The sequence below is a fragment of the Macrosteles quadrilineatus genome, unplaced genomic scaffold (assembly GCF_028750875.1).
Source record: "Macrosteles quadrilineatus isolate MER2022 unplaced genomic scaffold, UCM_ALF_1.0 Scaffold_3__2_contigs__length_128488019, whole genome shotgun sequence".
Lineage (NCBI taxonomy): Eukaryota > Metazoa > Arthropoda > Insecta > Hemiptera > Cicadellidae > Macrosteles > Macrosteles quadrilineatus.
The window spans coordinates 107,808,942-107,824,445 of NW_026542596.1; the positions used below are offsets into that span (position 1 = coordinate 107,808,942).

A 15,504-nucleotide genomic window follows, 5' to 3' on the forward strand; every position below is an offset into this window, starting at 1 on the left:
CAAACCTTTTGTCCCATGTCTATAACCCTATTCAAAAGATCTCCAGGTATTTCCCCGGTAAGCCTTTCAAACCTCGAGGCTTATTTCATTTCGTGAATCCCAAAATTTAATAAATGTTTCGGTAAATCACATAGGCCACAATGCCACCGCCGTTGTTATCACGGACGGCAAGGTGTTGGGGTTCTGATTAGTTTTTGTTACGCTTTCTTCACCCTCAGCCAGGGGCGGTTCTATAGACGCGGCGGACCTGTTAGTGTAAATAATGGGATGATCCTCCTCGCCGTAAAATTAGCCTGGACCCTCGTCCGAGAGATATGGCTTGTTGGCTCCTTCACGTCAGGGTCCAAGTCGTAAAAAACAGCTGATTTGTTCGGATTTTTATAAGCGACTTTCCTATGGATATTTGAGTTATTTGCATGACACTTATTCCCGAAATCCCACAAGTATTAGATGTGGTAGGGACTATAATCATAAACACCTAACGTAACTGACCCGAAAATAAACATGATTAACATTACTAAACTGTTCTGTACAAACCATAATATGTTAATGTTAGAAGAATAAGATTAGGGCCAGTTAAGTAGTTTGTATATGTTTATGATGCATGCCGTTTCTGTTCTGTTTTAATATTCGTGCGGAATCCCCATTGAAGTTAGTTATTTCATTCCCAATGAGGTTCTAAACAGTTTTTGAAACTTGTACAAACATCTCTGATATTGTGTGTGTACATGGTAGGAGTGATTTTAGACCAATTCACTTCAGGAATCAGAATCACAATTTTCCTCTTTGAAATAAATTAAAGAAACTTATTTGCCAAAATATAGAAAAACTGAAACCGGACTTTTTGATTCTCTTCGGATTTTGTAATATTTACTAAAAAGTGACAAATAAGTACAATATTGAAAAAAAACCATTCCCATAACGATAGCACGTTTCACCCTCCAGCGTTGTGTTTTCCTTCTTCACGTCATGTACCTTTTGTTCCATGTGGAAATTTGCTCGGTAAAAATTTTCCGGTGGAATTGGTATCTTGCCTTTATTTGCCAAGTATATTTCAATATTGTAGGTAAAACTTGATCCTCAAATAATTGGCTGCAGTTTCGTATCAAATTTAAATCCCATTGGTTATTAGGATACCAACCATAATGCTAAATAACACTAATGGCTAAAACTAGCATTAGTGACCCATAGCGAATTTCCATGCTTACATATTATCGCATTATACCTATCAATTATTTATATTATATTACTTCAAAATTATAAATCAAATAACCCACATTATTTATAGAAAGGCTACAGAAATATCATCACAACCCTCTATCCAGTTAAACTGTTTGGTGGTAAGAATTTTACTTCAAAAAACTTTCATTTGTGAATGATTTTTTAAATATTGTAACTAATCTGTGTAAAATCATCTTTCGATTGAAAACAAGACAAAATCGCAAGCTTTAATCACCACCTAATTCTGATGTCGTGCTAACTCTCTCGTGTATACAAACACCTTCAATTTCGCAGTTTAATATATTTTTCAAAAAAGATTTTAAGTAGATCACTATATCTTTTCAGCCTACTTAACAAGCCGTATTCATAAAACTTCCAACCCGGTAGACTACATACGTCTTCCCAAAGTAAAGATCGTGTAGGCCTGCATTTCCTATGCAGTTATGAAAGGCCCATAAATCAGAAGGGCCGGGAGTGCGAGGGTATACACCGTATTATCAACTAAATGGGGGATTGTGGCGTACCGGCTGGACAAGGGAGTAAACAGACGTGAATAGTAATGCATTGTGTAGGAGTGGCCGCGCGCCCACCAGGTCTGAACACACTTTCTATCCAAGCTCAGGCGCCTCTGCGACACACCTGTTACACAAACGAGTGTTTACTGCTACAAAATACCACCCGGAAACATCCCAAATCCCTCACAGCAGTGACCAAGGGTGAAAAAACACATTAGCGACCCTCAAAACCACTAACGCACCCCCTAGAGCTTAAAGAGGAATTATTTGGTCCTTCGTGCCGGATGCACGTGGCTGTGGTAGGAATCCACGTGGGCGACGAGGAGCGGAGCCTTCCGTCGTCGAGCATAAAACGTTCCCGCGCGATGTCACGATAAAATTAAGACTCGTCCCGCTAGTCCTACATTTACATTTAGGCCTTGATTGCTGTCGGACAAAGAGCAGTGGGTTTATGTAGACTGAGCTTACTCGGTTATGCTTTATGGGATGAGCTACGATTGCTGTGACGAAGAAGAAATGCTGTTAGAGTGTTAAATCTATAATTCAACAGGCAGTAGCAAAATGGTAATAGATTACTGAATTAAAATTTACTTAGTGATTTTTTAAACATCAGTATACTTTAGAGGCTTTTTTGATTGTTGCAGTGATTTCTAATAAACATTAAATGCGTGAAGCGCAGCTACCTAGAGAAATGGTGGCACTCTATGAAAATATTTATTATTTAAAGTGTTTAACTATGGTCATCACCAATTAACAATAGTCTTCAATCACCCGTTGGAGCGTAATGAACACACTAAAGAACTCCCTGCCTGCGAATCGATAGCGGTACAAATTTCACGCACTACTGCGTTTCAGATCTGCTTTGATTATACGTACGTTTTAATTATTCAATGCCAATTAGCGAATCTGTGACTTAACTTTTCATTTATATCTTTTTATGAGCTTTAATTCAAGCTTTAATCGTAGTTTCTTACTTGTTCCGTACCTGAAATAAAATGCCTTTACAAAAACCACAACAGATTTTTTTTTAATGGATGAAAAATTCTGAAACTTACAGATATCCATTATAAGTATATGTTCTAAAGGCTGTCAAAGTGTCATGACGATTAGATCAGTAGTTATTTTGTTATAAAATTTTAAAGTCGCCCGTTGATAGAAAAGTGCCGAAAAACGTGTACTTTTTTCATTCAACCCGCTGAAAGGATGAGTTGAAACTGCATTAAAAATGTTTAACCTACACACATAAACGTAGAAATAAATTTGTAAAATTATGATGTAACTTGTATTTTTCTAAGTCTACTGGTTACGTTGCAATAAAAGCTCAAACTCGAGTATCTATACTTTTTGACCCGACAGGGACTGGCTATTTGACGATATCAAAATTTTTAATATCTAACATCCATTCAAATTTTAATATTGTACAATATCAAAAGCATATAAACAACACGTCGGATTGACACCAGTATTTCACTTCTTCGTATGCAAATCATCATAAAATTTATCATGTTTTGAAAATTTAATAATTTATTACAAAGTCAAAAGAAATGTTGTATACAGTTTTACGATTCGAAATCTGGATTAAAGGCTATATATATATATATATTGACGAATTATCGATTATTTACACGGTGGATTGTAAAGTTACGATCCTAATGAAGCTGTTCGGTAGTCCATATCGCAGTCGTGTATCTCAGCTCGAGGCTGATGGCGTATTGCTCTTTTCTTCTCACACTGGGGTCTGGGTCTGTTTTGCATCAATTACCGACCATTTATTGTGTTTCCTCCACGCCCAATTTAACGCCAATCCTTAATCTGTTTCCAAGTGGTGTTGTCGGCGAGCTGAAGCGAGTTGTGGCAAATTGAAGCAACGCAGTACGCGATTGCCGTCGGCGATATGTGAACATTCTCATGCAGCCATTGCGGCAAATCTCTAATCGGTTGTAATAAAGCGTCATTATAACCTAACTGCTCAAACTGGAAACACTGCGCTGTTTGTTGATTAGAAATTTGTTAACTACCTCTCATTTGGTCGATAGAATGCCCTCATAACCTCTTAAGGAATATTGATTGTTCTGTAGTTTATTTATTTTGTTTATCTATAACTTTTTATATTACATGGATGGCTATACAAAACATTATTAGTGCTATACGTCAAATCCTTAGTTAAAATGCATTTGGTTTCCTTTTCATTTTTTTTTAAATCTGCCTTGGCACCTTATTATAGGTAAGATTTTACTTATTTTTGCCTAAAGGTGTTTATGCTGTACATGTTTTGAGCTACTTAGAAGAGCTCATCTTCAGCAGCATTCTTCAAACATCGTCTGATGTGGTATTTTAACACAAGAATGCTGCTGAATATGAGCTGTAAGTAGATCGAAACATGTACAGCATAAACACCTTCAGGCAAAAGTAAGTAAAATATTACCTATAGTAAAAATCTCTTTTTAAGTAAAGTTTATTTTGTACACATTTAAATTAAATAAAAAACTACAGCAGATGTTTGACCGATAAAGACTCTGCAATTTCATTTAATACACACAGCCCTATAAAGCGCATTAACATGGCAAACTAACTAAACATGAAATTGATTATTCATCAGAGGGTGCTAACCGTGTTAAAAGTTACAGCTCATTAATTCCCTTTTTAAGTACATTTTCCTCGTTACCATTTGTGTGTTGTACTATTTCAATTTTTAATGACTGTTTATGAATTTATAATGAAAATCAATAATTCTTGACGGGGACGCGTTTGAACTCGCTACGAAATACACAACATATATAAATGCCATTGAATGATTACAAGTGTAATTATTATTTTATGTATTAATATTTCTTACAATGAGTATTATCTACTAGCTCGGTGATTGACCTTACCAATGTTAACAACTGTACTTACGAATTTGGTTCCTTTCCTTACAAGGCAATGACATACATTTTATGGTGGCTCAGTTGGTAGCGTCACGGACTTTGGGCCCAAGGCAGCGATGTCGTGGGTTCGGATCCTGGTCACTGCCACGAACTTTTATCAGTACAGTTCACCTTTGTACTGTACCGGCTCACCCCTTGCTTTGCTGGATACGTTCCACGCACAGATCTGTAGTCTATGTGGACGGGCAAATGCAAGGTTAAAAGAGGCCACCAACCTCTTAAAAAAAAAAAAAAAAAAAAAAAAAAAACATGATTTACTTGATCGCAGTTGTGTCATAAAAAATATTAGCTGCAAGTATTTTTTCTTATAGAGGAAAGCGGAGAGTGCAAATGGGACCTCAAATTGGAGGGATGTTGTCGAGATCAATGTACTCATGCAGGCATGAAATACACCAAATCAGGTTAAACAATAGGATGAAAATACTGTTTGCAGTATCCAAAGCCAACATCCTACACAATGATTTGTTAACTTGTATGAGTCAGTTTGTTTCAATGCAGACTAACAATGGTCTGCACACATTCTAACATCAGCTAACAACATCCGATACTAGCATTCTAGTAAGCTTAGAAAGTAACACACATTAATAATACAAGAACGTGGTAAAACATATCGAAACGCACTTGTTTGTCACAAAATAATCAGCAATGATACGAAAACACCGTCTAACAAATATCGTAAAATTTTGTAATTACACACGAACGTCAGCTGGCTGCGATATACTTTCTAAAAAGATTAGAACGCGGAATAGCAATGCGTGTTACTCGTTCTAAAATACGAGAAAGTAAGCTAATAAGTGTGAAATCACATTTCCGTGATGTCATAAATATATAATGTGTTCAGTGACAAATGATGTTGGGTGATTTAGAGATGAGTTACGGGCGAGAGCAGTTTACAAGCCACAATATGTTCTGTCACATTTACGGTCGAACATAAGGGGCCGCTTCCTTTATGCTCCGAGGGTAGAAAGAATCTTTACAGCCCTTGTTCGTCTTACTGACTCGTAACATTAGGCTTGTTTCATATTTTGGGGATTTGTAGGACAATATTGTGGATCCTATAAGGTAAATGGCTGGGACGGTCGCGTCGTCCTGTAATCCAACTACTAGGAGGTCACGAATTGTGGATATTTATAGGAATGCACTGTGGATGCGATACTCCCTGGTGTGGATTAACGTCCGCACTAGGGAGTACTACGACTATCCGCAGTACTATCCTGATAATTAGACCAATTAGTTAACAAAGGCAAACATTTGGTTTGGATTCCACTATCAACTGTAGGTCCATTAGTTGTATGGGATATTAATTAACGGCTGTGTCTGTCTAAGGAATATGTCGGCCTTAGTCACTAACAAGACTTCGAGATCGTGCCACTCATCCTATACTCATCTCCATTCATACTTGGCTTAAAATACCAACTTTGTATGGTCGCCATTTCAATGAAAAGTATTAAAGTATTAAATGTAGTTTTTTTTATTGAAAAAAAAAAATATATGCATTCCCATACACGTAATGTGGAAACTTTAACATAAAGTGTTCATCCCATTCCCTTTTTATCGTTGGAATGTATAGTTTTATATTGTCAAAATACCCATTATAACTCACGAAGACTAAAGTACACAAATCGCTTACAACACTAAATAGCAAGACAAAAAAACACCTCGTTTCGTCTCATCCCAATTAATCATTTCAACTAGAAAGGCTTGGTTGGTGGAAAGATTTAAGATGAGATATTTGATAGGTAGTAATTAGGATAATCAGAAGCGATAAAGAGATATAACAGAGGCTGTGTCATGGATGATCCTGGAGTAGTGATTAATATAGACTCTAGCTGCACTTCTGACGACTCTATTGCAACGATTACAGGGCGATGAGTAGAGATGGCCTTTTAATTATGTTAATTGCATTAAATCAGAGTCGCTGCCAGGGGGTGAGGTTAAATAGCGTGATTTCCACTCGTCAGGACACGGTAAGTAGGCTTAATAGGCAACTGAGCTGAATTAATATGTTATTAAGTTTAGTTAATTCAATAATTACCATGTAAGCCCTAGCTGGGGAAGGAAAATGCCACGTGGATTAGGAATATGTAGTTAAATTGGGTTTTACACCCATCGCTGTAAAAAATAAGGTTCAAATTTAATTGTAAATTACGTGATTTACCCATAGAAACCATATAATAATGCAAATGATGGTACGACCGAGTTTTATAAAAATGTGGTGTGTCGCGGTCCTTCAAATTAACAAAAACATTGTACAACCCCCGTCGCTGTATAAATTATGGTTCAAACATAATACAATTGTCGTGATTTCCTCCATAAAACATCATAGTTACTCCCACGTTGACCCGTGATTAAGCTTGGTGACAAGCCAGTAAGAGAGTAAGTATGTATCGGATTGCTGTTAGCCTACAGTTTATTTCATAATTATTATAAAATAATTGTTTTGGTTATGAAACAAATATATCGTTGGGATGTGCTCTCGAATATAAACTTTTTAGCAAGCAATAGCGAACATAAAATAGCTAATTTGAAATATCCAGTGAAATACAAAATATTAGTAGGCGTACTGTTGGGGAGCAGAAGACATCAAGTTTTAACTATACGTCAGTTTTATTGTAACGTTAAAAATTTACTTCGTAGTTGTTAAACCGTTTAAAATATATATTTCCAAAATTTACCCTAAACATATGTTAGTTAGTGAAAATGTGCAAAGTAACGATGTATTTTAAAACGTTTTTATTAGGTCGCTTTCTTGTCCGCTACAAGATACAATTTATACTAACTTCCCGATGAGCTAGGGACTTGAAACTTGAAACATATTATCTCACAAATGGAAGACAATGCAATATTATACAATTTAATTTTCATATTTCCCTTGGGCTACGCCCCATGGGCTTGCTTTTATTAAATCGATTTCTGGCCAATTTTGATACTTCCCGATGAGCTAGAGACTTGAAATTTGAAACATAGCTCACAAATGCATGACAATGCGATATTATATCATTAAATTTTCATATTTCCCTTGGGCTACGCCCCATGGGCTTCCAAATTTTTCATGTTTACATTTTGAAAGAATGTAAATATATCAACTAATTTAAGTCAGCTGTAAATACTTAAATTTGACAGTTCAAAAAGCAGAGGTTAAGAGGTACAGGTTCTGCTCCCAAGAGATTCTTTATACAAACAAACATTTCAAAATAAAGATAAACAATCTGATTGCAGATATAAAGGAGTTTGTTAATAATGTCATTTGTTATTTATTTAGTCTATATATATGAAATCCAATGTATGTTTGTATATTTGTATGTTTGTCCTTTATGGACTCCAAAACCGCTCGACAGATTGTAATGAAACTTTCAGGAATTATTAAGCATTACTCAAGGATGGTTTGTGTGAAGTTTGGTGCAGATCAGTCAAAAGTGCTCCGCCCCAGTGACTCTGGAGTTTCCCATGTTAACCTTATGAGTACTCATATTTAAATGGAATTAAAGAATCTTAACAGCTGGTTCAACTAAACTATCTGATTCTGTGATGTTCAATAGCATTAAAAAGTTAATAGGTTTACCAACAGGGTGCAGCACTATATTTTTTTTTTAATTTATGAGAACAGCTAACTTGCAACCAAACGGTGAGTGAGCGTAGCGAACGAACTTCAACCTGGTGGCGAGTTAGCGTAGCGAACGAGCTAACCTGAAGGCAAGTGAGCGCAGCGAACGAGCTCCAACCTAAAGGTGAGTGAGCGTAGCGAACGAACTTTAACCAGGACATGATTGAGCCATGCGAACGAACTCATCTTGAAAATGAACGAGCATTTGACATAAATCCACACTAGGACAGGACGACGTCTGTCGGGCCAGCTAGTATTCTATAAAGTAAACAATAAATCAAATAGATTGATACATTTATAGTTAGTAGGTAGGCCATACATTCAATCTAATACATAATTATATGCAAAGAAACTCAAATACACCTTAGATTTCCCACATGCCTCTGTCTTAATCTGATATAGACGCTTGAAATAGATTTAACATGCACACACATTAAAACTAAAAAGTATAAAATAATTTATAAATAAAAAACTTTTTTAAACAAAACGTTTTTAAACGCCCTAAAAAGTAGAAAATAATTTACAAATAATTTATAAATATGTTGGGAGAGTATAAATACTTGTACGATTTAAAACGAAAAACGTGGGGTGCATGCAATAGATAGTTTACAATTACCTTCACCTACTGAACTAATGTATTATTATCAATTAATTGCATGCACCCAACGTTTTTCGTTTTAAATCGTACAAGTATTTATACTCTCTCAACATATTTATAAATTATTTGTAAATTATTTTCTACTTTTTAGGGCGTTTAAAAACGTTTTGTTTAAAAAAGTTTTTTATTTATGAATTATTTTATATGTATCTTTTAATTGTATTATCATTCACATGAAAATTACGAAAATCCAGACGTTTACAAATCATAATGATAAAAAAGCACACGTTTTGTATCAAATTATAAGTCCTACCTCAATGGTATCAAAACTTCAAGAGCCAGCCTATAATTGATTGAATTGTATTAATTACCAAAACTTGGAGAACCATTAAGTTTTAACTTACCCAAAATAATATCCAAGAAGCTAAATTTACAGTTATGGGATGTAACTAAACAATACCAATAATTTGATTTTATTTAAATACCTCGATAACTACACAGAAGTTAGAATCACTGATTGCAACATTGACAAACACAGTGTGAACCATTATTGTTTGAAGGTGATCTAAGACAGTGAACTTAGACAATTACAGATCGGCAAGAAGCTCTCTACGTGTAGCAAAATCGCCTGGAGAGAGGAAGAGGAACAAAGCCAAGCAGCAAAACACAGCGACAACTCCTTTGTGTATTCTGCATACATTTGGGATCCTTGGAGTTACAAGTGATAATCTTACCTCCAAAACTGTTACTGGGAAAATATTGACTGTAATACTCTGATACTTGACTTATTATAAGTATTATTCATTAACTTTCTGTACAGTTCCGTAGCAAAGTTGGCTTAGTGGATAAAGTGGAGGTCGTCTGTTCTAACTTTGTTTCACGCTTTTTTATACTTCAGACTCCAATTATAATTTGAGATGAGTGTAGGGTGAGTTTTTTGTCCTATGATGCTTGGCACAAGCCTGGGATTGTTTTTCACATAACTTCAGGCTAGACCTAGGGGTTGCGGCATTATCACTTAGATAACACTTATTGGTGTTTTGGCGGGGTTTGAAGTTTGAACCCGGGACCTCTTGGACCAAAGTACCGCGCTCTAACCACTAGACCAGCTCACTCCCAGCGTAGGATGAGTGGCACAATTTTGTAGTCTTGTTACTAACTAAGGCCGACATGTTGAAGGGAACTTCAACACCCTTCCCCCCGTTATAGTGGAATCAACGACACGTTATTGCCTTATAATATACGAATTGGTCTAATTATTAGGATAGTCGTAGTGTGGAAGTTAATCCACACCAGGGAGTATCGCATCCACAGATCATGCCTATAAACATCCACTGTCCTTACCTCCTGAGCTGGGTTACAGGACGACGAAACGGTCTCAGTCAATTTAAAAATATCGCGTCACGGTCTCAGTCAATTTACAAATACCAATCAAAATTAGATTTGCTAGTATACGTGTTGAAACCACGGCCTAGTGATACGGAACCAACCATTGAGTTGGCCCAAAATTTTAAGTAAAACAGATATGTATCTTATCCGAAAATTGTCTCTGTGTCGAATATCTTCACGGAAAGCTGTCCTATGGTTTATTCTGTGTTGGTATTTTACAGAGTTTAAATGTGGCGACATAATAATTATGTGAGATGTTTTAATATGAGTTGGTGTGTTATTTGTGTGTTAAAACAACCATGTTCATTATTTAATGCAATATTGGTTTTTAAAGTTTATGAAGGCCATAGCTAAGTAAATCACCTATACATTTTAGCTATTCATTGTAAACATAGACTAACGTGTGTTAGACAAACATACATAGCTCGTAGAACATAGGATAACCCAACATTAATTTTACGTAACGTAAGTAATGGATTAAAAACCATATTACGTACAGTACTAACGACCTTTCAAAAAGAGTCACATGTAAAAATTACATTTCTGAAAAGCTCTAATTCTAATACGTTTAATTAAATAAACTTTACATAAATTGTTTAATAGGGCTATATACAACTGTTAAACACTATTACAACAAATTAATTGTTATGATTTCCAATTTATATTTTATTTTGGTTACAATATAAATGAACTAGAACTTATTATGCAAGGAGAAACAAGTTCCTCAGCCAAAGCAGGTTCAACCACTTCTCAGCCAATTAAACAACACCTTGGTTTCTCACCCCTAATTTTGGGGTTGTCTGTGTAACCTATCTTTGCCGTGAACATTATTTCAAAATGTATAAAAGTAATAATTGAACATGTTCCTTTGTGGTTTTAATTAGTTGTATTTCCAAAATAATTTAATAATTCAAACTTTAATATAAAATAAAGTATTACTTATGTAAGCCATAACTAATCAAAGTTACAATATTTATAAACCAATGAATTTGTTAATATAAATGCATTATAGTGCCATCAATAATTCAATAAAATTAATGAAGCTTATTGCGATTGTTCTGGTGGAAGGAAAATAATAAACATTTCCTTGAATACAAATTACAGTATTTGGATTTTAATTAGAATAAAATAATCGTAGATTTGTTGTGGTGGTGTTAATAAATTAGCTAACCATAACAATCCCTATATTATCTTATTAATTTAAGACCTTGGGGCACAATCTTTATCATATTAAAACAGTTATTATTGTACTGTAAACTACGATGAGAGGTCTCTCTTTACACAAGAAGTTAAAATTTCCCCACTTATCACACATTCCAACGTTAATAGTAAACTTAAATATATCTTTTATTTTGCAAATATTTATTTTACAATTTCAAAGTAAGATATTTAGCAAAATCAGATGTCTGTCAATGTTTTGATTTCACTTTTGTGTTTGTTGTGTATAAATTGGTTCCTCAGTAGCTCAGTAAATAGGACGATGACTGAGAAACCAAGGAGCGACGTCTTGGGTTCAAATCCCGATGACATTCCTTAATATTCTTTCTTCCGATGCACATTCTCCCTCCCATTTTTGATTGATAGGCTTCATGTCTAGGCTCAAAGTCCATTGTGGACTGCCAAATTCAAGGTTTTAAGTAAACGCAAACTCACAAAATATAAATAATGTTTTCTCCGTATTCATTCTGTTGGGCTTTAAAATTTTGAAACAAAATTTATAAGTAAAATGTCTAAATCTCCTCAATGCGTATATTTCTTTAGTATTCCTTTTTGGAATATTAATTACAAAAGAGGTTTCAGTTGAAATTAAAAACATAGTAAACGAAACTATTTTTCACTGAATAGGTATCTTACAGGTTCTTGGTAAAGATTATTTTTAATTTATTTTTATTTAAAGTCCTACGCTGCAAGAAAAATAGTTTCGGTTATATTAGTTTTATTATTGTATGAGTGTTATTGTGATGTAATGGTTACACTTACCATTACAAAAGGTGAAATGTGCCACCAATCACATACAGTAACTACACAGTAAATTACATTGAAAATATTGTATGATAACTTCACCCCTGCCAACATCCCACCCCTCCCACCCTATGTATAACAACGCCCTGCAGGCTGGGAAGGCTGCCTTCTAGTTTGTCACGTTCACACACAATCCCTAGACCACTTTTCACTCAAGTATTTCATTTCACCAACAATGGAAATTATACTTAGATATGGTCCAATGAGAATTAATTAATAAAGAGTTGAGACGATAAGAATTCTCAGATTTAAAAAAGCGTTTTGTTTTATGTACCAAAGAAAAATTTCGAAAACTTTCTAAGATTAATGAAACTCAATGTAATGTTTTATTATTTAATGCTTTTACTGTATTATAAAATGTGGATCATTCTCATTTATGAGTTATATTTTATTTTTGTAATAATCATACTTTTTTAATTAGTATTATGACCAAAACTTTTAAGATGCTTAGTATTGTATTTTTTCCAACTGCATTATTATTAAAATTTCAATTTTTTCAGATCAATGAGATACAAATTTTATTCCTTTTAGTTCACAAGTTTGACTAATGCCATACAAAGTTACATCTAATTTTTTATATTTAAAATCAAAATAATTAGGTATGAACACGTGGAGGTTCCCTTTACTACTTTTATTTCAAATCCCTCTTTGATATTTGGAAGTCACTTTTCATTCAAGTAAAAGTGACCAATTATTTAGTACTAGTTATAAACCAATTGTCAGGAAAGATAATATTAAACTTCTTCGCATACATTAACGCATGCTGTATCTTGCCAAATGTTTGTTGAGGTGAAAGTGTAGCTTGCTATTGTACTGTTTACAAACACGCTGTAGTACCTTTGCCACAACTACATCTCAATGTTGTAGTATTGTCACAGGGTGTTGTTTTGTAAATAGGGGTTGTAGACTGAATTTATGAGACGATTTTAACTGCCTATGTTATTTATTTATAAGTTTTTTTTACCTAAATTTAATTGTAATAAGTCTATTCATAGTTTCTTCTTAAATGGTTTAACCTACTGTATATATACTGTATGTAAGGGATTTTAAATAAATCCACAATATAAATGTTATCAGTGTGTTGTTACAATATAATTGAAAGCCCTAAGAATAGCTCTTAAAATTATTGACAAAAAACTAAAATTTTAAATAAAAACATCACCAATATTTAATGAACTATTGATTATATGATTCGTGAAATTAAAAGTTCATTAAATATTGTTTCTTTTTTATTAAACATTTTATTTTACTCAATATTACTGGTGCTTTTTTGAGGTTGGCGGCTCTCTTAAGTTCTTCTTGACGATTGACTAATAAATAGTTTTTTGTAGCATAATTTTACTATATTTAGGTCTATTTAACCTTAAATACACTTCGGCATATTTTCAGATAGTAAAAAACATATTTTACGCCACACTACATTATTTTGACGAACTTCCCACGCAAGGATTTAGTCCAGAAAAAAGCTGTTTGCCGCCAGCTTATTCAAATGGGGTTTCATTGCGTACTACTGTGCTGCAATGGGTTTTGCCGGACACCAATCAGCTGATTATACTGTATTTAGGTGGCAGTGAGTGGTTATAAACAAAAACATAACCTCTCTTAGAGGTTATGACTAGTGATTTATAGTCCTTTAGTTAATGGAAATATATAAGGATTTGTACGGATTTAGTAGTATGGCGTAAACTATCGTACGTAACTCGTCCAAAATATGTGTACCGGACTCGTACGGTAATCCCGTACTCGACTTCGTCTCGCACGGGAACGACCACACTCGTCCGGTAAACACTTATTTTCAGGACTAGTAACGTAATATACTATTACGTTATTGAAAAACATTTTCAAATCCTACCAGCGGTAAAGAATGTCGTCTTAAGACCAAAACTCTTTAAATCTGAAGGCAAGTATTATTTAAAATGTTTTTCTTTTTAATTAATATATTTTCTATATAGGTTTGACATATAACATTCTTTAGGTCCTCAATTATACTGTATTATATAAAAAAATATGATTTGTATTGAGTTTTGTAATTTCGTTGGAGGAAATTAAACAAGAACCTGAAATAAACATAAATGTATGTAGGTGAGTTTAGGTTAGGTGGTATAGTTATGTTATTTCCATTACTTCCATAGATTATAAAGCAGATCTATAATTTCTGACCGTTCATACCTGATTTATAGTTTAAAATGAAAGATTGGCATCGCTACTTTAAACAGTTGATGTTTTGCAGTTTATTTTGTCCGAATCGATGTGTAAAACTAATTTTACTGCCACCAACCTTTTATTACCGTAGGAATGGCTAGTTACTTCATATTCATAGTTTCCCATAAACATCAATATTTCATATTTAAACTAATTATCAAATTAAACCATTACAGTACTAACTTAACTAATATATTCAGTTGAATTAAAAAGGGTTAGAGCAGGTAACAGAATTTTGTCAAATTGAGTTAATAATACCTTAGATACACGTAGAAATCTCTTAAAATACTCAACACCTTAAGTATATCAAGTTTAACACAAATTTGTAAAGCATGCGTTATCAATTTACCGAGTGATGTAAAGTAAACAAGCCCAAAGTCCAAGACCTACAACAATGTGCAGACGCTGAGCCGGTATCAGCTGTTTATCGCGGAGAGTTGGCAGTACTGAGGCGTCGCTACGCCGACACTGCTCTCTGCCGAGCGTCGCGTCAGTCGACCGGTGAGTGTCGATGGTGGCGCGTCGTGTCGCTGTGCGCCGCGTTGTTTCTAACGTGCTATCGTGAATAATGTGTTTACGGTACTACTGTCAGTGTTAGTGGTATTTTGAGGTGAGAGTTGAGAAATATGAATATAAACTATTGGGAAATATTAAACCAGTAAAAATTACTGGTAATGGATATATAAAATGATTGCAAATAAGGTTATGTTAGTATTTTATTCGTATATTATGGTGTGACCACAAATTATTGGTATGTTGCTTTGGTCATTATTAATCTCACTAATTTATCACCGGTCTTAACACCAGTGTCTTTATGTAACAAAGAACCCCAGGAAACTCATCGGTCAAACTCTTTTACATTTTTCTACATGTGCCGGCTACCAAATAATATATTGGTCATAATAATATGCAAATATAATATAGCATCCATTCTATTGTAGCATCCCACGTGTACTTCGTTTAAGATCCACCCTAACTGCATTATTATTACGTATTGCAATAAGCCAATCAAACAACTATTGCAAA

At 34.3% G+C, this 15,504-nt stretch overlaps 1 protein-coding gene across 1 annotated transcript in view; it reads left to right on the forward strand.

The window, feature by feature from the left end:
* Positions 1-14,985: 14,985 nt before the first annotated feature.
* The window catches only part of LOC128988764 (agrin-like), a 510,056-nt gene continuing 509,537 nt past the window's right edge, over positions 14,986-15,504 (forward strand). The window contains exon 1 of the mRNA XM_054410381.1: positions 14,986-15,088. The gene's annotated coding sequence lies outside the window, so the exon portion shown is untranslated. The remainder of the gene's footprint in view (positions 15,089-15,504) is intronic.